The following is a 21,472-nucleotide window of genomic DNA, read 5'->3' on the forward strand; positions in this document are numbered from 1 at the left end:
TCTACCTGAAACTCTCCCGATGGGTGTGAACTCTTCGCCTTGAGCGCCGGCATGTGTTCATCTTGGCCTCCATTCGCTTCCTAAGGACACTACGCCAGCCTCGCTCTATCGCCTTCAGTTTCACGACCTTCGCATGGAACTTCACGATAGGACTAATGGCTGTTGGACTGCCCGAGGTGTCCGGTGCGCCTTCATCATTGACACCGACGTTTTTCGGTATCGGCTTCGGGAAACTGGTCAGTATATGCAGCACAGCTAGTCGCCCTGTATCAAGCCATGCAGTAGCTCCGGCGACAAAGGGTTTCCAATTGCATCATCTGCCCCGACTCGTAGTGCCCTTCAAAGCTTCTATGTGCTGTACACCGTCCTTTCCTTAACAGTGTGTCCAGAAAAGCTGTCACTTGCTCACTTTTGATGGAGCCATTGTGATTTTTTATGTGGGTTGCTGGTCACGTCGGTCTGACAGGAAACAAGGCCGCTGACGCTGCTACCAAGGCTGCAGTTCTCGTACCTCACCCCGCTTGTTCTTGGATTCCCTCGGATGTGTGTGTGTGTGCTGTCTGTTAGCAAGTGGTGTCACTTTGGCATCACGACTGGTCCTCACTTCATGAGAACAAGGTCCGAGTTATTAAGCCCCTTCTACGACCTCTTCCACCCGTGGTCTAGGGGTAGCGTCTTTGATTCATAATCAAAACGTCTTCGGTCCCGAGTTCGATCCCCGCCACTGATAATCAGCGTTGGCGGCCGAAGACTTTCACCATAAGAAGTCAGCCTCATTCTGCCAACGGCCTTGTCAAAGAGGGCGGAGGAGAGGATAGAGGTTCAGGGCACTCTCTTGTCCTAGGGGTGAGAAATTGCCCCTAAAGGCAGAAGAATCAGCAATGATCAACGACATGAGGATGCAGAAGGCAATGGAAACCACTGCATTAAAGACACGTAACGTGTATCCACAGGACATGTGGCCTATAGTTGAAGTAGTGTCATGATGATCTCTCCATTGGCAAAAGATTCCGGAATGGTCCCCCATTCGGATCTCCGGGAGGGGACTGCCAAGGGGGAGGTTACCATGAGAAAAAGGTTGAATAATCAACGAAAGGATAGTGTTCTACGAGTCGGGGCGTCGAATGTCAGAAGCTTGAACGTGGTAGGGAAACTAGAAAATCTGAAAAGGGAAATGCAAAGGCTCAATCGAGATATAGTAGGGGTCAGTGAAGTGGAAGGAAGACAAGGATTTCTAGTCAGATGAGTATCGGGTAATATCAACAGCAGCAGAAAATGGTATAACAGGTGTAGGATTCGTTATGAATAGGAAGGTAGGGCAGAGCGTCTGTTTCTGTGAAGTTTAGTGACCGGGTTGTTCTAATCAGATCCCCCTGTGGGTTCGGGTGTAAGAATAGGCCCACAGTATTCCTGCCTGTCGTAAGAGGCGACTAAAAGGAGTCTCAAACGTTTTGGCCTTGTGAGATGGTCCCCTAACGGGTTTGACCTCCATCCTTCTAAATTTTCCGAAGAGCGAGCCGATTGGGGAAGGACGCCTTACAAGGAGCGATGTGTCCATCATGCATTACCATCTCTAGCCAGGTTTGTCGTCATCGCTTAGCAGTCCCGCTCACCTACCATCTCTTGGGCGTGGATTTGTTCTTGGGTGCAGTTTATTGCAGTCTGCTATGCTGTGTCGCTTTATGCGCCAATGACGATATTGGACTACATCACCTGAAATCCAGCACGGTAGCCAGTCCGTTGTGGTGGGGCCGCCATGTACCCTGTTTGTTGTAGCCCCCTGACTACACAGGGATCGCTCTGCTGATGCCAGCGCCGTTAACTCCCCACGTATGCCAAGGAGTAGATGCCTATCTCCTTGGGGCATTGGGACTCCCAGCAATGGCCATCCTGCCAGGTGGTCGTTGCTGAGGCTGGGTGGCGCCCGTGGGGAGGGCCCTTGGTCGGAGTAGGTGGCATCAGGGCGGATGACACGCAATGAAGTGTGGTACATCATCTCTTGCTGGCGGCCAGCCGCCAGCAGTCTATAAGCGTTCCAGGGCTCAATACAACGCAACTACATATGACCCCAAATCGTTCCCCTCCCTGGCTACACCATGGGAGGAACGAAAGACTAAGGATGCCAGCGAAACATACTCGCCCCGCTACCTGGTGTGTACGAGAGCTGATGGTGAATTCTTTACATCCATGAAGCCTCAGTTCTTCGTCGAGCACTTAGAGGACAAGTTCGGGGAGGTGGAGGGCTTGTCCAAAATGCGCTCGGGCTCGGTTTTGATCAAATCGGCGTCCTCCGCCCAGTCCCGCCGGTTACTCGATTGTAACAAGCTGGGGGATGTTCCGGTTACAGTCACGCCCCATAAGTCTTAATATGGTCCAGGGCATAATATTCCATCGGGACCTTCTATTGCAGTCCGATGACGAGCTTCGCGCCAATTTAGAGCGGCGAGGTGTTCACTTCGTCCGGCGTGTACATCGTGGTCCAACGGATAAGCAGGTTGCCACCGGTGCCTTCATCTTGGCCTTCGAGGGTGATACCTTACCTGAGAAGGTCAAGGTGATGGTCTATAGTTGTGACGTCAAGCCCTATATCCCTCTCCCGATGCGGTGCTTTAAGTGCTGGAAGTTCGGGCATATGTCTTCCCACTGTACTTCCAGCCTCAAATGTCGAGATTGTGGACGCCCATCACATCCCACTACTCCATGTGCTCCGCCTCCCATCTGTGTAAACCTCGGAGAGCACTACTCGCCTTGCTCGCCGGACTGCAGGATCTTCCAGAAAGAGCGCAAAATCATGGAGTATAAGACCCTGGACTGCCTGACATACACTGAGGCCAGGCGGAAGTTCGAACGCCTCCATCCTGTTCGAATGACTGCCTCTTACGCTGCGGCTACTACTGTTATGGCCCCATTAGCTCTCCCTCAGACTGCCACCTCTCAGAGCCGGAATGCTACACCTGCCCCCTTGATGGTGGGGGCACTTCACTCCCTGCTGCTCCTGCACTACCTGCCTCAGGAGCAGCAACCCCCCAACCATCGGGGACATCAGTCCCCACTTCTAAGCTGGGGAAGCCTCAAACTTCCCCGGCTCAAATAGCACGGAAAGGGTCCCTTGGGTCCCTTCCTTCCCAGGTTTCCGCCTCTGGGAAGGGTGACGTCAGCCAATGGAAGAAAAGCAGACCAGCGGCTGGTCGCAGGGCTTCCCGCTCCTCCGTCTCGGAGACTGACTCGCTGGAGCCCTCCCAGCCAATGAAACCCAAGGACCAGAGAGACAAGACGAAGAAGAAGACCTCTAAGGCCAAGGAACACGCGGTGGCATCCACCCCACTGCTCCCTACAGGCTCTGTGTCAGAGGATAAGGTGGAGATCCGGGCGTCCGCTGAGGACCTGGATCTCGCCGGACCCTCAGACACCATGGAAGCAGATTGTACTGGTCCTCCATCGGTGGCAGCAGGTGACCCAGTGGCGTGATCTGCCTCCTCGGCCTCTTCACGCCTTTTTCGGACATGGACAAAGCGATACTCCAGTGGAACTGCAGCGCTTTTTTCCACCACCTTGCTGAGCTTCGCCAACTCATCAGCAGTCAGCCTTTCCGCTGCATTGCCCTACAGGAAACTTGGTTTCCGGCAATGCGGACCCCTGCCCTACGTGGGTATCGGGGTTATTAAAAGAACCTGGCAGCTTATGAGAGGGTATCTGGTGGAGTCTGCGTCTACATCCTTAACTCTGTCCACAGCGAATGTGTACCTCTTCACACACCTTTAGAGGCTGTCGCTGTAAGGATGTGGACGCCTCAGCCTATTACTGTCTGCAGTTTGTATCTTCCGCCAGATGGTGATGTCTCATGTCATGTGTTGGCTGCATTGATAGCACAACTGCCTCCTCCTTTTGTGTTACTGGGCGACCTTAACGCCCATAACCCCCTGTGGGGTAGCGCCGCGATTACTGGCCGGGGTAGAGATGTCGAGACTCTTCTCTCGCAGCTTGACCTCTGCCTCTTAAACACGGGAGAGCCGACACATTTCAGCGTAGTCCATGGCACATTTTCGGCCATCGACCTTCCTATCTGCAGCCCCGGACTTTAACCATCCATCCTCTGGAGTGTCCATGACGACTTACGTGGTAGTGACCATTTCCCCATCTTTCTGTCACTACCACAGCGTCACTCTTCCGAACGCCCCTCCAGATGGGCTCTGAATAAGACTGATTGGGGCTTGTTCTCCTCTCTCGCCACTATCGCACCTCCTTCCCCTGACACCATTGATGCGATGGTTCAGTCGGTCGCCACCGGCATCGTTTCTGCGGCGGCATCTGCGATTCCCTGTTCATCCGGGTCCCCTCGCCGGAGGACTGTGCCTTGGTGGGCGCCCGAGATCGCAGAGGCGATTAGAGATCGCCAGCGGGCTCTTCAACGCCATAAGCGGCACCCGTCCTTGGAGAACCTCATCGTTTTTAAACAGCTCCGTGCCCGTGCCAGACGCCTTATTCGCCAACGGAAGCAGGAGTGCTGGGAACGGTATTTTTCCACCATTGGCGTCCGTACCTCTGCATCGCAGGTTTGGGCTAAGATTAGGCGACTCCATGGCTATCGGCCGCCTGTCTCTGTCCCTGGGCTTTCGCTGAATGGAGTGGTGTGTCCTGACTCCGACACGATTGCGGACCGGATAGCAGCGCATTTTGCTCAGTGTTCCACATCTACGAATTACCCACTGGCCTTCCGCTCCCGGAAAGAGCGGTTGGAAAGTTGGAGGCTTTCCTTTCACACGAGCCACGCGGAGTCGTACAATGCTCCTTTCAGCGACTGGGAATTCCAGAGTGCACTATCTACTTGCCCTGATACGGCTCCTGGGCCAGACCGCATCCACAGCCAGATGCTGAAACACCTCTCTGTGAATTGCCAGCGACGCCTCCTAGATGTTTTCAACCGCATCTGGGTTGAGGGTGTGTTCCCGTCTCAATGGCGAGAAAGCATCGTCCTCCCCGTGTTGAAACCTGGCAAGAACCTGCTGGAGGTGGACAGCTACCGCCCCATAAGCCTCACCAACGTTCTTTGCAAGTTGCTAGAACGTATGGTGAGCCGGAGGTTGAGTTGGCTCCTCGAGTCTCGAGGCCTTCTGGCTCCGTCTCAGGGTGGGTTCCGTAAAGGCCGCTCTGCCGTCGATAATCTGGTCTCCCTAGAGTCTGCCGTCCGTACAGCCTTTGCACGCCGCCAACATCTGGTTGCCGTCTTCTTCGACATGCGGAAGGCGTACGATACGACTTGGCGATATCACATCCTGGCCACATTTCATGGGTTGGGTCTTAGGGGCCCGCTCCCGATTTTTATTCAGAATTTTCTGTCGTCTCGTTCCTTCCGCGTGCAAGTTGCTGCGTCCCATAGTTCCTCCCGGGTCCAGGAGAACGGGGTCCCACAGGGGTCTGTCCTCAGTGTCTCCCTGTTTTTAATTGCGATCAATGGGCTCGATGAGGCGGTGGGATCGTCCGTCGCACCTTCGTTGTATGCAGACGACTTCTGCCTCTATTACAGCTCCGCTGGCATTGCAGTTGCTGAGCGCCAGCTGCAGGGCGCTATCCGCAAGGCGCAGTCGTGGGCTGTAGCGCACGGCTTCCAGTTTTCGGCCGCTAAGACCTGCGTTATGCATTTCTGCCGGCGTCGCACGGTTCACCCTGAGCCACGCCTTTACCTTGACGGTGAACCTCTTGCTGTGGTAGAGACGCATCGGTTCTTGGGACTGGTATTTGATGCCCGGTTGACTTGGCTGCCTCATATTAGGCAGCTTAAACAAACATGCTGGCGGCATTTAAACGCTCTCCGTTGCCTTAGCCACACCGGATGGGGTGCCGATCGGTCCACCCTTCTCCGGCTGTATCAAGCGCTGATCCAGTCCCGCCTTGATTATGGGTGTGTGGCTTATGGTTCGGCATCGCCATCAGCATTGCAATTGCTGGATCCCATCCATCACTGCGGGATCCGACTCACCACAGGAGCATTTCGGACAAGCCCTGTTGACAGCTTACTTGTGGAGGCTGGTGTTCCTCCATTGCGGATCCGGCGCGACCGACTTCTGGCCGCTTATGCTGCCCACGTTTGTAGCTTGCCAGGGCATCCCAACTACCGTCTCCTGTTCCCGCACTCGATCGTCCAGCTTCCAGACAGGCGACCCCGGTCAGGGTGTACGATCGCGGTTCGCATCCGGGCTCTACTGTGTGGGATTGAGTTTTTTCCTCTCCCGCCTGTTTTCCGGGCCAATCTCCGTCTGCCCCCTTGGTGTGTGCGCCGACCATGCATTCGGCTCGATTTGGTACAGGGTCCGAAAGACTCGGTCCCTCCTCTGGCCCTCCGCCGCCGCTTTGTTTCTCTCCTTGCCGAGTTTCCCGGTTCTGCCGTGGCCTATACCGACGGTTCGATGGTCTCTGGTCGCACTGGTTACGCTCTTACCCTAGAGGATCATTGTGAGCAATGGTCGCTGGCCCCCGGGAACAGTGTATACACTGCCGAGTTGGTTGCCATCTATCGCGCCCTAGAGTATATCCGCTCCCGCTCAGGTGAGTCCTTTGTCATCTGTAGTGACTCCCTGAGTGGTTTACGAGCTCTTGACCAGTGCTTTCCTCGTTCCCGTCTGGTGATGGCCATCCACGAGTCGCTCCATGCTCTTGCCCGTTGCGGCCGCTCCGTGGTCTTTGTTTGGACCCCAGGTCATGTCGGCATCCCGGGCAATGAGCGGGTTGACACGCTGGCTAAACAGGCAGTGAGTTCACCGGCTCTGGAACTCGGCCTTATGGAGTGTGATCTCCTGTCGCTTTTGCGCCAGAAAGTGCTTGGTGCCTGGGGTGACGAGTGGCGCACCCTGCCCACGCCCAACAAACTTCGGGCGGTGAAGGAGACGACCGGTGTGTGGCGCTCCTCCATGCGGGCCTCTCGGAAGGACTCTGTCGTCCTCTGCCGGCTGCGCGTTGGCCACACGTGGCTGACGCACAGCCATTTGTTGCGCCGGGAGGACCCACCGCTATGTCGCTGCGGGGCAGCTCTGACGGTGGTTCACATTTTGGTGGACTGCCCGCTTTTAACTGGACTCGGGCAGATGTTTGCGCTGCCTGATACCCTCCCTGCCCTTTTATGTGATGACGTTGCTATGGCGGACCTCGTGTTGAGTTTTATTCGGGCAGGGGGTTTTTATCGTATGATTTGTTTGTCCTTTTATTTCCTGTATTGACTTGGGCCTTTGGCCTGTGGTTTTAAACTGTGGGTTTTAATGTCATTTGGTGGTTGGCTTTTCCTTATTTTCATGGTCGGCCAACCACCTTCACACTCAGTGTGATTTTAGTTCCGTTTGTCTGGTCTTCGTCTGTCTTTCTTGTATTGTGTCGTCCCTTGTCTCAGTTCTCCGTTTTTAACGACTGAAAGTTTTTATTTCGTGTGATTTTATCGTGGAACAAGCGACCGATGACCTTAGCAGTCTGGTCCCTTCAATCCCACACCCAACCGTTCTAATCAGAATCGACAGCAGACCAACACCGACAACGATAGTTCAGGTATACATGCCGACGTCGCAAGCTGAAGATGAACAGATAGAGAAAGTGTATGAGGATATTGAAAGGGTAATGCAGTATGTAAAGGGGGACGAAAATCTAATAGTCCTGGGCCACTGGAATGCAGTTGTAGGGGAAGGAGTAGAAGAAAAGGTTGCAGGAGAATATGGGCTTGGGACAAGGAATGAAAGAGGAGAAAGACTAATTGAGTACTGTAACAAGTTTCAGCTAGTAATAGCGAATACCCTGTTCAAGAGTCACAAGAGGAGGAGGTATACTTTGGAAAAGGCCGGGAGATACGGGAAGATTTCAATAAGATTACATCATGGTCAGACAGAGATTCCGAAATCAGATACTGGATTGTAAGGCGTACCCAGGAGCAGATATAGACTCAGATCACAATATAGTAGTGATGAAGAGTAGGCTGAAGTTCAAGACATTAGTCGGGAAGAATCAATAAGCAAAGAAATGGGATACGGAAGTACTAAGGAATGACGAGATACGTTTGAAGTTCTCTAACGCTATAGATACAGCAATAAGGAATAGCGCAGAAAGCATTACAGTTGAAGAGGAATGGACGTCTCTAAAAAGGGCAATCACAGAAGTTTGGAGGGAAAACACAGGAACAAAGAAGGTAGCTGCGAAGAAACCATGAGTAACAGAAGAAATACTTCAGTTGATTGATGAAAGGAGGAAGTACAAACATGTTCCGGGAAAATCAAGAATACAGAAATACAAGTCGCTGAGGAATGAAATAAATAGGAAGTGCTGGGAAGCTAAGACGAAATGGCTGCAGGAAAAATGTGAAGACATTGAAAAAGATATGATTGTCGGAAGGACAGACTCAGCATACAGGAAAGTCAAAACAACCTTTGGTGACATTAAAAGCAACGGTGGTAACATTAAGAGTGCAACGGGAATTCCACTGTTAAATGCAGAGGAGAGAGCAGATAGGTGGAAAGAATACATTGAAAGCCTCTATGAGGGTGAAGATTTGCCTGATGTGATAGGAGAAGAAAAAGGAGTCGATTTAGAACAGAAAGGAAATCCAGTATTAGAATCAGAATTTAAAAGAGCTTTGGAGGACTTACGGTCAAATAAGGCAGAAGGGATAGATAACATTCCATCAGAATTTCTAAAATCATTAGGGGAAATGGCATCAAAACGACTATTCACGTTGGTGTGTAGAATATGAGTCTGGCGACATACCATCTGACTTTCGGAAAAGCATCATCCACACAATTCCGAAGACGGCAAGAGCTGACAAGTGCGAGAATTATCACACAATCAGCTTAACAGCTCATGCATCGAACCTGCTTACAAGAATAATATACAGAAGAATGGAAAAGGAAATTGAGAATGCGCTAGGTGACGATCAGTTTGGCTTTAGGAAAAGTAAAGGCACGAGAGAGGCAATTCTGACGTTACGGCTAATAATGGAAGCAAGGCTAAAGAAAAATCAAGAAACGTTCATAGGATTTGTCGACCTGGAAAAAGCGTTCGACAATATAAAATGGTGCAAGCTGTTCAAGATTCTGAAAAAAGTAGGGGTAAGCTATAGGGAGAGATGGGTCATATACAATATGTACAACAACCAAGAGGGAATAATAAGAGTGGACAATCAAGAACGAAGTGCTCGTATTAAGAAGGGAGTAAGACAAGGCTGTAGCCTTTCGCCCATACTCTTCAATCTGTACATCGAGGAAGCAATGATGGAAATAAAATACGAGGTGAAAGGATATCAATGATACGATTTGCTGATGACACTGCTTGCCTGAGTGAAAGTGAAGAAGAATTAAATGATCTGGTAAACGGAATGAAGTCTAATGAGTACACATTATGGTTTGAGAGTAAATAGGAAAAAGACGAAGGTAATGTTAAATAGTAGAAATGAGAACAGCGAGGAACTTAACATCAGGATTGATGGTCACGAAGTCAGTGAAGTTAAGGAATTCTGCTACCTAGGCAGTAAAATATCCAATGACGGACGGAGCAAGGAGGACATCAAAAGCAGACTCGCTATGGCAAAAAAGGCATTTCTGGCCAAGAGAAGTCTACTAATATCAAATACCGGCCTTAAATTGAGGAAGAAATTTCTGAGGATGTAAGTCTGGAGTACAGCATTGTATGGTAGTGAAACATGGACTGTGGGAAAAGCGGAACAGAAGAGAATCGAAGCATTTGAGATGTGGTGCTATAGTCAAATGTTGAAAATTAGGTGGACTGATAAGGTAAGGAATGAGGAGGTTCTACACAGAATCGGAGAGGAAAGGAATATGTGGAAAACACTGATAAGGAGAAGGGACAGGATGATAGGGCATCTGCTAAGACATGAGGGAATGACTTCCATGTTACAAGAGGGAGCTGTAGAGGGCAAAAACTGTAGAGGAAGACAGAGATTGGAATACGTCAAGCAAATAATTGAGGACGTAGGTTGCAAGTGGTACTCTGAGATGAAGAGGTTAGCACAGGAAAGGAATTCGTGGCGGGCCGCATCAAACCAGTCAGTAGACTGAGGACCAAAAAAAAGACCTCCTCACGGCGCTCTCGCACTGGGCACTTTTTTATTCACCGCCATTTGTTAAGTGGTGCTTCCCTACCACTTTGTGCGTAGTGCGCTCGACTTTTGACAGTCCGCCATTTCCTGATGGAATGCCTTTTTTTATCCGCTTCTCGTTTGTGTTAGCCGTCTGAGTTACCGGCCGTTTTAGCGAAGGCGCGAGGGCTATCAAACTCGTTTTCCTACCCACCTCTATGTCGCTGCGGATCCGTTTTGACGGTGGTCCACATTTTATTAGTGTCCCCTTTTAGCTGTGCTACGGCACACGTTCGCGCAGTTCCCCTGGTGGACCGCAGCATGTAGAGCCGCCTTACGTGCTCGTCGACGTGCTTTACGCACCTTTAAACGCCACCCTACAGTAGCGTATTGTATCAATTATAAACGAATACGTGCGCAGTGTCGTCGTATTTTTAAAGAAAACAAGAAAGCCAGCTGGGCTGCTTTCACAAGCACCTTCAACAGTTTTACTCCTTCTGTTGTCTGGGGTAGCCTGCGCCGGCTATCTGGCACTAAGGTCCACTCACCAGTTTCTGGCTTGACGGTCGCGAATGACGTCCTTGTGCCCCTTAGCTTGTCTCCAATGCCTTCGGCCGCTTTTTCGCAGAGGTTTCGAGCTCCGCTCATTACCACCCTGCCTTCCTCCCCCGAAAACAGCCAGAGGAGGTTAGGCCACCTAACTTCCGCTCCTCGAATCGTGAAAGTTACAATGCCCCATTCACCATGCGGAACTCGAAAATGCACTTGCCCGGTCACGGTCCTCCGCTCCGGGGCCTGATTGTATTCATATTCCGATGCTGAAGAACCTTTCTCCTGCGGGTAAAGATTTCCTTCTTCGTACTTAAAATCGCATATGGATTGAGGGACATGTTCCCGCGTGCTGGCGCGAGTCTATTGTTGTACCGATTCCTAAGCCGGGGAAGGACAAGCACTTGCCTTCCAGTTATCGACCCATCTCGCTTACCAGCTGTGTCTGTAAGGTGATGGAGCGAATGGTTAACTCTCGTTTGGTTTGGCTGCTCGAATCTCGACGCCTTCAGCGTGGGCGAGAGCCAAACGCCACCTTCGCTCCAGGCTCAGGTTCGCGTTCACCTTGACCTCAGCTCGCTCCCAAAGGAGGTTATCCCCGTTTCAGTATGCCACTCCCGTTTTGTCTAACTTCGTTCGAAGTTCATTAATATGATCTTCATTTATACAGATGGCTCTAAGACCAATGACGGGGTCGGGTGTTCATTTATTATCGGGGCACAAAGTTTCAAATACCGGCTACAAGGCCATTGTTCGGTCTTCACAGCTCAGCTCTTTGCCCTTTACCAGGCTGTTCTTTCGGCCTGCTGCCACCGACATTCTGCTTATGTCATCTGCTTCGATTCTCTGAGCGCCATCCAGAGCCTCAGTGATCCGTATCCGGTTCACCCTTTTGTGCACCGGATCCAACGCTCTCTTCAGCAACTGGTGGACGACGGGTCTCTAGTTAGCTTTATGTGGGTTCCTGGCCATGTCGATATCCCTGGGAACGAAGCTGCAGATGCCGCGGCCAAGGCTGCGGTCCTCCAGCCTCGGACGGCTTCTTGTGTCCATTCATCAGATTGTAGCACGATCATTTGTCGGCGCATTTTATCGCTGTGGCATGCCGATTGGGCTGCACTTACGGACAAGCTTCGGGCCTTGAGACGTCTTTCCACAGCTTTGACGTCCTCCTCACGTCCTTCTCGGCGGGAGGAGGTCTTTTTGGCCCGGCTACGAATTGGACACTGCCAGTTCAGCCATCGGCATCTGCTGACGGCAGCGCCGGCGCCGTTTTGTCCATGTGGGCAATTGCTGACGGTCCGCCACATTTTAACGTCCTGTCCGGATTTTACTACGCTGCGTCTTGATCTTGGCCTGCCATGTACTCTGGATGCCATTTTAGCGGATGGCCCAGGAGCTGCTGCTCGTGTACTTCGTTTTATCAACTTGACACACCTGTCTAAGGACGTTTGATTATGCTGTAAGGACGTTTAATCCCATGCCTGTTTATACGTCTTTTATAGTGTTGACCCTTTTAGTTGCTGTTTTAACCTTGTGCCTCGCGGTACATTCCTAAATTAGTCAGGGCGCTAATGACCATTGTAGTTGTGCGCCCTATAACCACAAAAAAAAGTTCGCGCTGCTCATACGCTCCCTGCCCTTTTAACAGGTGACACTGCCGTGGCAGGCTTAGTGTTGCGTTTTATTCGGGCAGGGAGTTTTTATCAATTAATCTGAATGTTTTTTTTGTTTTGAGTATGGCCTTTGGCCTACGATTTTAGACTGGGTTTTTAGTTTGTTTTTAGGTGGTTGGCTTTTCCTTTTTTGTATCTATGGTCGGCAAACCACTGTCACACTGTGATTTTAATTCCTTTTGTCTTGAAGTTTTGGAAAAAGGGACCAATGACCGTAACAGTCTGGTCCCTTCAATCCCACAAACCATCCAACCAACCTCGTTTTCCTTTTTATCCACAGTGGCAATATGGCGAATGCCATTTAATTTTTAGTTCTGGACCTCCGTTTATCTACTGACTATTTTATAGACCTTTCTCCACGTCCCTTTTTTAATTCTCTCCAGTCGATAGGGATTAACAGTGTACACCCTAAAACAAAATAACCACCAGTGAGTGACATAAGCCACAACGTGTCACAGGATAAACATTGATAAATGATAAAAGCCTTTCCGTGACGTACGCAGTTTTGTATCAGTCACGTATCGATGTTAATCCTCTGACAAGTTGGAACTTAAGTCACTCTTCAGTAACTGCACTGACGATGGCTATTATAACATTTCAGCTCAACACCAAATTAAAACGTTCCACTTCAATTTGTTTGCACTTATAGCGATCCCAGCTTCCTCAACCAAATTAAAACGTTGCATTAGGGGGTGTCTGCTTCGTGCAAAAGGTTTTGAGTTCATATTGACAACAAGTAATTCTTCATTACACACGTTTATTTACAAACAGAACTGACAGTCTTCACAGACTCAACAACTGACTCTGAGCTAACCGCACTGCGTATCCGAACTGGCAACTGACAACTCCTAGGTGTATTAATACCTTTCCAAATAATGAGTCTTTGGCAATGTTTTGTTTACAATACGATAGCAATTCACGACTTAAAACTAAATTAGACATTACAGAATTTTAGTACAGATTAAAATAAGTAAAAGGATCAGTACATATAAATTCTTACAAGCATAATTTCCAAATAGACCTTATAACACTTTTCTACCAGCTTCTGGATAACCTTCACCAGATTTGTACCGATGTTTCCAGAAATATCTTGACATTTGATTCTGGATATTTCTTGAGTGATTTAGAACAACTATTTATATGTAAAAAGATTTAAATCGTGTTTCAAAACGTAAATAAATCTTTTTAGCAATATTTCTTGATACAAATCGTCTTTCGAAATTAGGTTATGAAACAGTTTTCCCAAGTTTTCGTATTTTTGCGATAATAATATAGAATTTCTCCATATAAAGTTCCAGAAGTGTGCATTAAACGTTAATTTACAGACTTTCTCTTTAGCTGGTGAGTTTTTAAAAGTATCTTGTCCATATTATACGAAATAATTTAGCTCAAAACTGATAATTTATACAATTAATCAGAGCTACAGCAAACAGTGAGTCTTTCTTTTACAAAATGAAATATAATTACAAAATTGAATGAAAATAGGTTACTAACACTAATATATATTTACATTAATTCTATTTTTGTTCTTTCTGTGCAAAATGTCCTAATATTGACACAGTACAATATTTAAACATCACCAAAGTTTCCCTCTACATTTTGCATATCTGTATCGACATCCCCTAAAAGTCTACAGTATCGAATACTTCAATATGTCCCAATATGTCCTGTAATGTTACACTATGTAGTAGTCAAAATCTAAATTTGCTTCAATAAATGACTGATTTTGTCACTGAAAACTGAACGGTCGCTGCGAGCACAAGGGTCTAAGGGATACCAACTTAAAATATTTTTTTATACTTCCAGAAGACAATGGACACACGACACGAACAAGTTGCATTAATTTTTTAGATCCAATTTTCAAAGTTGGCCACTCAGAACGAAGTTCCAGAGCTCTATTGTGACAATGACGTCGATAAGATTAGATTTATCAGATAAGTGTTTTGAGAAGGTAGCCGGCTGTTGAAGAGAGTTTTCATTGCGTTAAATGACTTACTGATTGTTAACAAAAGTCAAACTGGTATAACTGAATGTAGTCGAATTAGATGATACTGGTGTGATTAGGAAGTGTTGCACTTAAAGCAGATGGTGAGTTTTGCCATTTGAGCAGCAAAATAGGTGACGGCAGCAGAAGTAGAGAAGCTATAAAACGCAGACTAGTATTATCAAATGAGTCAGTCATGAAAAAGAGGATTTTGCTAGTGTCGAAAATAAATTTAAGTGTTAAGAAGCCTTTCCTGAAGAACTTCACCCGCATTATGGCCTTCTGCAGAAGTGAAACTTCGACAATAAGCGGTTCAGAGGTGGTCAGAATAGGTTTTGAGAAGGGTGGATGGAATAACTAATGAGGTACTGGATTGAATTTGGGAGACAAGAAATTTATGGTGCAACTTAACAGAACCCTGCGGTGTGTGAATGTGAAATCGTACCAGAATGATGGAAATGACCAGACTCCATCCCATACACAGTAAGACACGACGTAAAATTTAAACTGCCCAACGGAATCGCTATCTTAAAAATGATCCTAACGTGGAATCCTACGGTTGTAAATTACTATAAAAACTTACTGAATGGATATTTCTGTTCAATTGACTAATGGAAATGAGCGTCTGGCCTCATTGGCCGGGAGGCCCCTTAAGGGGCAGGTGCGGCCGCCTTGGTGCAGGTTTTTACATTCGAAGCCACATTGGGCGACCTGCGCGCCCGATGGGGATGAAATGATGAAGGCAAAACACCCAGTCCCTGAGCGGAGAAAATCCACGACCCAGCCGGGAATCGAACCCGTGGCCTTTAGGACGGCAGTCCATCACGCTGACTATTCAGCTATCGGGGCGGACTAATAATAATAATAATACAATAATACAATAATACAATAATACAATAATACAATATCATATAAAATAATAATAATAATAATAATAATAATAATAATAATAATAATAATAATAATAATAATAATAATAATAATAATAATCAAGTTACTTCAAATGAAATTTAAATAAAATTTGTTCCATTAAGTTTCGGGTGTGCAGCCACAACAAATATATTTCGGCCGTATAACGTTCAGCCATTTTCAGAGTGAGCCGCAAGACTGCCGCTCCAGTGCCCGCTTCGTCGCTTTATACTCCTGTACCGAGCGACTGCCCATGCGGCCACAAATGCAAATGCGCCAGAGACGTTGGTCGGCGGCAGAGACGTGCGTAATGCGCGAGTTGTCTGACTCCGCAGTCTATCTGTGTTGGCATATCGATGTATCATTGTGAGCTGCACTGTGACGACGTCTTTGTGAGTTTATTACAGCAAGTACCGGATTCCATGATTTATCAAGATTGAAACCACTATCTTTATTTATTAAATTCGTCGTCAAGCGAATTTCAATTGACTCCTTCACTATCGAGTCCTAAAAGGATGATGTAGTTGCCAAAATTTCGACGTTGTCATACAACATACTGTAACCATTATCAATACAGTGCTCTGCCACTGCCAACTTGTTAGGTTGTAAAAGCCGTGTGCGCCTCCGGTGTTCTGTACATCTTTCTTGGACAGTACGACTTGTTTGTCCGATGTAAGAAAGGCCACATTCACATGGAATTATGTGAACTCCAGATTTTGGGAGGAGCAAATCATCTTTGTCGGAGCCCACGAGTGCATATGTCTTGGGTGGAGGACGAAAAGTAAAACTGATTTTTCGTCCTCCACCCAAGACAGCTACACTCGTGGGCTCCGTCAAAGATGATTTGCTCCTCCCAAAATCTGGAGTTCACATAATTCCATGTGACTGTGGCCTTTCTTACATCGGACAAACAAGTCGTACTGTCCAAGAAAGATGTACAGAACACCGGAGGCGCACACGGCTTTTACAACCTAACAAGTTGGCAGTGGCAGAGCACTGTATTGATAATGGTTACAGTATGTTGTATGACAACGTCGAAATTTTGGCAACTACATCATCCTTTTAGGACTCGATAGTGAAGGAGTCAATTGAAATTCGCTTACGACGAATTTAATAAATATAGTGGTTTCGGTCTTGATAAAGCATGGAATCCGGCACTGGCTGTAATAAACTCACAAAGACGTCTTCACAGTGCAGCTCACAATGATACATCTGTATGCCAACACACATCGACTGCAGTCATAAATACAACTCGCGCATTGTGCACGTCTCTGGTGCATTTGCATCTGTGGCCGCATGCGCAGTCGCTCGGTACACGAGTATAAAGCGACGAAGCGAGCACTGGAGCGGCAGCCTTCGGCTCACTCTGAAGGTGGTTGAACGTTATACGGGCGAAATATTAGATTTCTTGCGGCTGCACACCCGAAACGTTATGGAAAAGTCTTCGCGCAGCCAAAACCTGAATAGTAACAAAATTAAATTTGTTTTAGTATATTAAAAGCAATGACGTAGCACAAGAATGTCACATGGCTGTCAAAAAATGTTATTGCAACAAGAGTATGAAGCAATTGGGAGAACACTACTGTATCCTAGCTGCAGATTCAATCACTGATACAAATGCGACCCACTACATGTTTTAGTCGGAGGACGACACTATCACTAGAAATAGGATTAACGGTACTGTGGCAACGGCACGTGATATTTGCAAGCATCAACGCGTATCTAACAGCAGTGTTGATGCATACTCTCACGAATATGCCGTGGCGGTAAGATGACCTTAAGTGAAGAATCAGAATCTCGCTCGCCAGGACTTGGACATAGAGATGTTCCACACACCGTCTTAAGTCAGACCTTAGAGTCTAAAACCAGCGACCTTTCACCTTTCACCTTCCACATCCAAACCAAGTGCGTTCTTCACGTGTCCGTGCTTCAGACATGGCTGTTTTTGCTGTTCCGGCTACAACCGCCAATCAGTAAAAGAACTACTGTTTCCCACCAATAGCCTGAAAACCGCCATTTGTAATCAGTACGCGGGCCTGTCACTGTGCTTCCTCCTCGCTAGTTTACTCTAGAAATTCCCGTCATGGCAGTATCCGATGAGTGAATGAGACCGTTTTTGCACCCGGCTGTATTTCCAGAAGCCCGTTCCACTCGTCGGGAACTCAGCGAGGCTTCTCCTCTCACCTCGTAGGCGCAGACATTCAGAGACTGGTAATTTCTCACAATAAATTATTGGGTGGCAGCCAGCATTTGATACAATCGCCTCTAGTCGTCTGCAGAGCCAAACCGTGGGTTGCGAACCCTCTCAGGTGTCACGCGTAAGCTGGAACAGTCTCTGAAAGCCGTTTTTCCCCCTACTTTTCCCCCGGTTACTTTGAGTTCTGTACGAACTGAGCGGTTCTCACACATTCTTACAGAACTGCAAGCTTCTAGTGACAACCACTGAAGTTTTATGCAATAAATTTCCCAGCAATAAATAAAGTGATGAGACTTATAGCAAGATGAAACTAAAGTGTCCTGCCTATCGTCAGTCGTAACAACAGGAAATGGATTTAGCACGTAAACGGGAGGAGGCAAACCAGACGGCTAGTAACCTTTAACTTGACTAAAATGAGACAGCCGCTGAAAGGACACACATTGAGATATCAAGGAAAGTGTTAATTCAGTGAAGTGTAGAGGGAAAAATTGTAGAGGTAGTGTAGCGACCCTTTTTTTCTGTCCCGAATTCCGTATCTTGCACGGAAGTAGGAATGTTAATTTATCTATACATTTACTGGTATTGAGGGGTTTCGTTTTATCCTGGCTAGTTCTTAAATTAACCCCAGTGAGTCACTACACGTATTGTCTTCCCAGTTCTGAAGGAAAAAACCATAAGTAAATTAATTAATACTAGTGTTTTCAATAGATTCTCGTTCACTTGTTTCAGTTACTAGTCTACAGTTTATTCTTGGTGAAAATCACGTAACCTAATTATTTATGAACCTAAATCGAAGTAAAGTTCAAGACGAATAGTTAGTTTCAAATTAACATCTTATTTTATTTAACAATAATTATTAATAAATCATTTCATTCACACGATCGCATTCAAAGGGGTTCTTTGAATAAGTATCTAATCTAGAATCCCGTCAATATCAGAGATACTAAAAAATGTTCTGTCACTTTCGCTAAAAAGATTATTCCCGTTTAATATTAATAAACTGTCACGAACTATGATTACTAGTCGGGTGAAGTAAAGCTTTTCAACTACCACAATGCAAAGTCCGAATCTGTCCATAAATCGTTAATTCCGTAAAGTATTTAAATCTTCACACGAAGTGACGTTAGTCAGAGATTATTGATCACCTCCCCGTTCCTCTAATATGACAAAAGTTCTAATTCTGATCTGAAATTAATGCTTCCCAAAAAACAAACTCGTCGCGATTTAATCTTGGGCCCTGGTTTAATAAAGCTCCTATTGTTGCTTCCTAAAGCTGTACGTCCTAATTGACTTCGAACAGACTAGAAGATAGACTGGAGTATCATAATTGCGTTGTATGTCTATTTGTACTTTAGTAAACGCTGTCTTTGGTGTTAGACCTACGTTCTGTGACTATAATATTGATTTCCTCATATATAAAAATAACTAATAATTTAACCATTTCTATCGTTTTTCCCCCTCCCATGCTTCCAAAATTTATGATTAAAATTCTTTTCTTTTTCTATTTTTTTTTACTATAGATTACCCTCTATTTGTCTCTCATTTCTATTTCGTAAATTACTACTTGTGGAGGGGCTTTGGGACATTTTCTGAATTTATATTTCGAGGGCATGGGAGCTAATTTGGGAGCTATTTTGGTTTATTAACACCGAGAGGCGTTGTAGGTGTTACAGTAGACAATGGTTGGAACAGAATAACGAGGCTCAGATGGGTGTAGGCGGCAGCAGTTACCCAGCTATGTTGAGGATTGTACAGGGTACAATACAGTGGAGAGCTGTCTTCAGACTGAACAACAGTAATCTATATTGGAATTCGTGAATCATACCCTCCCCTCGTTGATCTGACAGCAAATCATTCACCCAATGGAGTAGCTGTTAAGGTTTATTTCGTAGCATATTATGCGACGTGAAACGCCACAGAAATTGCCTTCATATTTTCTGGTTCAGGGAAATGTAGTTTTATGCCCAGAATTCAGTGACCGACTAAAGCATCCACACATTATGTAAAGTTCTCGGTGTTCAAGGCGTGGCAGTGTTAAAGAGCCGCAGCATGTCCACCACATTAGTCAGGTTAAGGTAAAGCTGACCAGTCTGACGGCTGATTTATTCACTGTAATGTTTTGCTAGGTACAGTCTTGTTGGCGGCGGCCTCGTCTTGCCTTACTCGTGTTTTTGAACTGACCTGTATAACCAGTTCTAGGGCGGCCTATAGTTCGACGTGGACTCCAAATCACAGTGCACGTACTTACACAGCTCTCAAAACATGAGCGGAAGAAGCGATAAAGTGAAGAAAAGGACCGTTTGATCTGTAATCTGACATCCGTTTCGCCAGCAAGCCGCAGGAGCTTCAGGAAGTCTGAGACGTCGGGTGTCTAGCCTGTTCGTAAGGAGGAGCGTTGGGGACGAGGCTGGAGGCATAATTTCATTCCTTGCTTTGCCATTCTTAATACGCCATCGACAGGCGTGCGTTCGGCGTATAAGCATTAACGCGGAATCCCGTGCTAAACTGAGCTGAAGACCAAGTCTCTGTTGACGAAATAATAGTGAATCCATATTTCTACTGACTCCTTTACTATGCTTTCTATACCTACCGGTACATCTATACTCAGAAACTCACCTTACGCTGGAGACGGAGGGTACTTTGGTTACGTCATTCACTCACTTCCCGCATGTTCCAGCGGGAATGGTGCATAGGGCGAACTATTGTCTGTAAGCTTCCGTCCCAGCTCGAATCTCTCTTAAGTTGTGTTCAAGGTGGAATATACCTAGGAGGAAGCAACGCATCTCTTGTCGCAACTGCCACTGTAGTTGGGTGAGCATCTTAAAGACGATTTCGTACTTACTAAACGGACCTGTTACGCCAAGTGCTGTCCTCCTTTGGATCTTTTCTGTTTGGTGTATCAATTCAATCTTTCCCTAATAGTCGCTGACTCTACAGAGGTATGTTCTTCGCTGATGCTTTACATTGCCACCACTGATTTATCTGTGGCCCAGATGTAAATAACTAATGTACGACATCAGAGACATTTTGTTGTTGTTGTTGTGGTCTTCAGTCTTGAGACTGGTTTGATGCAGCTCTCCATGCTACTCTATCCTGTGCAAGCTTCATCTCCCAGTACCTACTGCAGCCTACATCCCTCTGAATCTGCTTAGTTTATCCATCTCTTGGTCTCCCTCTACGATTTTTATCCTCCACGCTGCCCTCCAATGCTAAACTTGTGATCCCTTGATGCCGCAGAACGTGTCCTACCAACCGGTCCCTTCTCGTCAAGTTGTGCCATAAACTCCTCTTCTCCCCAATTCTATTCAATACCACCTCATTAGTTATGTGATCTACCCATCTAATCTTCAGCATTCTTCTGTAGCACCACATTTCGAAAGCTTCTGTTCTCTTCTTGTCCAAACTATTTATCGTCCATGTTTCACTTTCATACATGGCTACACTCTATGCAAATACTTTCAGAAACGACTTCCTGACATTTAAATCTATACTCGATGTTAACAAATTTCTCTTCTTCAAAAACGCTTTCCTTGCCATATCAGAGACATACATTACTAGATTGTCAATCACTGGCGACACTGAAGCCAGCATTATAGAACTGCAAAATGGCGGCGAGGTGAAGTACGTGTGAACAGCTTTTTGTCGATAAAACAGTCGTAAGAAATGGGGATTAACTTCAGAGTTATGACAGATTGGTCAACACATGCGGCGTGTTGGGCTATAAGTTTCCGTACAGGAGACGTAAACTTCAAGGAAAGGAACATTTCTTAGTGTAAGCAAAGCTACAAGCACCTTACGTATTTCTTTTGTACTGCATGTAATCGTAAAAAATTAAAATTCGTCTTACCTGAAACATCGACAATGCTCAGGTAATGTATATACATTGTATGGGGTTTAATAAATCTATTAATAGACGCAGCTTACCGATACGTATTTAGTCAGTTTCGATCAACTTCGGTTTTTATTCATATAGCAGACTTGGTATGAAAATGCTCCTATAAATAGAAGCTGCTATTTGTCGTTGGTAACAAATGTCTCTATTCGAGTGTTCTTAAGAGGTGCGTTTGGCAGCAGTGCGATATAGGGCATCTTGT

General features: G+C 46.6%; 1 protein-coding gene across 2 annotated transcripts in view; it reads left to right on the forward strand.

Moving 5' to 3' along the window:
* The window catches only part of LOC126278686 (nascent polypeptide-associated complex subunit alpha, muscle-specific form-like), a 134,902-nt gene that overhangs the window by 106,637 nt on the left and 6,793 nt on the right, over positions 1–21,472 (forward strand). The window lies entirely within an intron of this gene.

Source organism: Schistocerca gregaria, chromosome 6, assembly GCF_023897955.1.
Source record: "Schistocerca gregaria isolate iqSchGreg1 chromosome 6, iqSchGreg1.2, whole genome shotgun sequence".
Taxonomy (NCBI): Eukaryota; Metazoa; Arthropoda; class Insecta; order Orthoptera; family Acrididae; genus Schistocerca; species Schistocerca gregaria.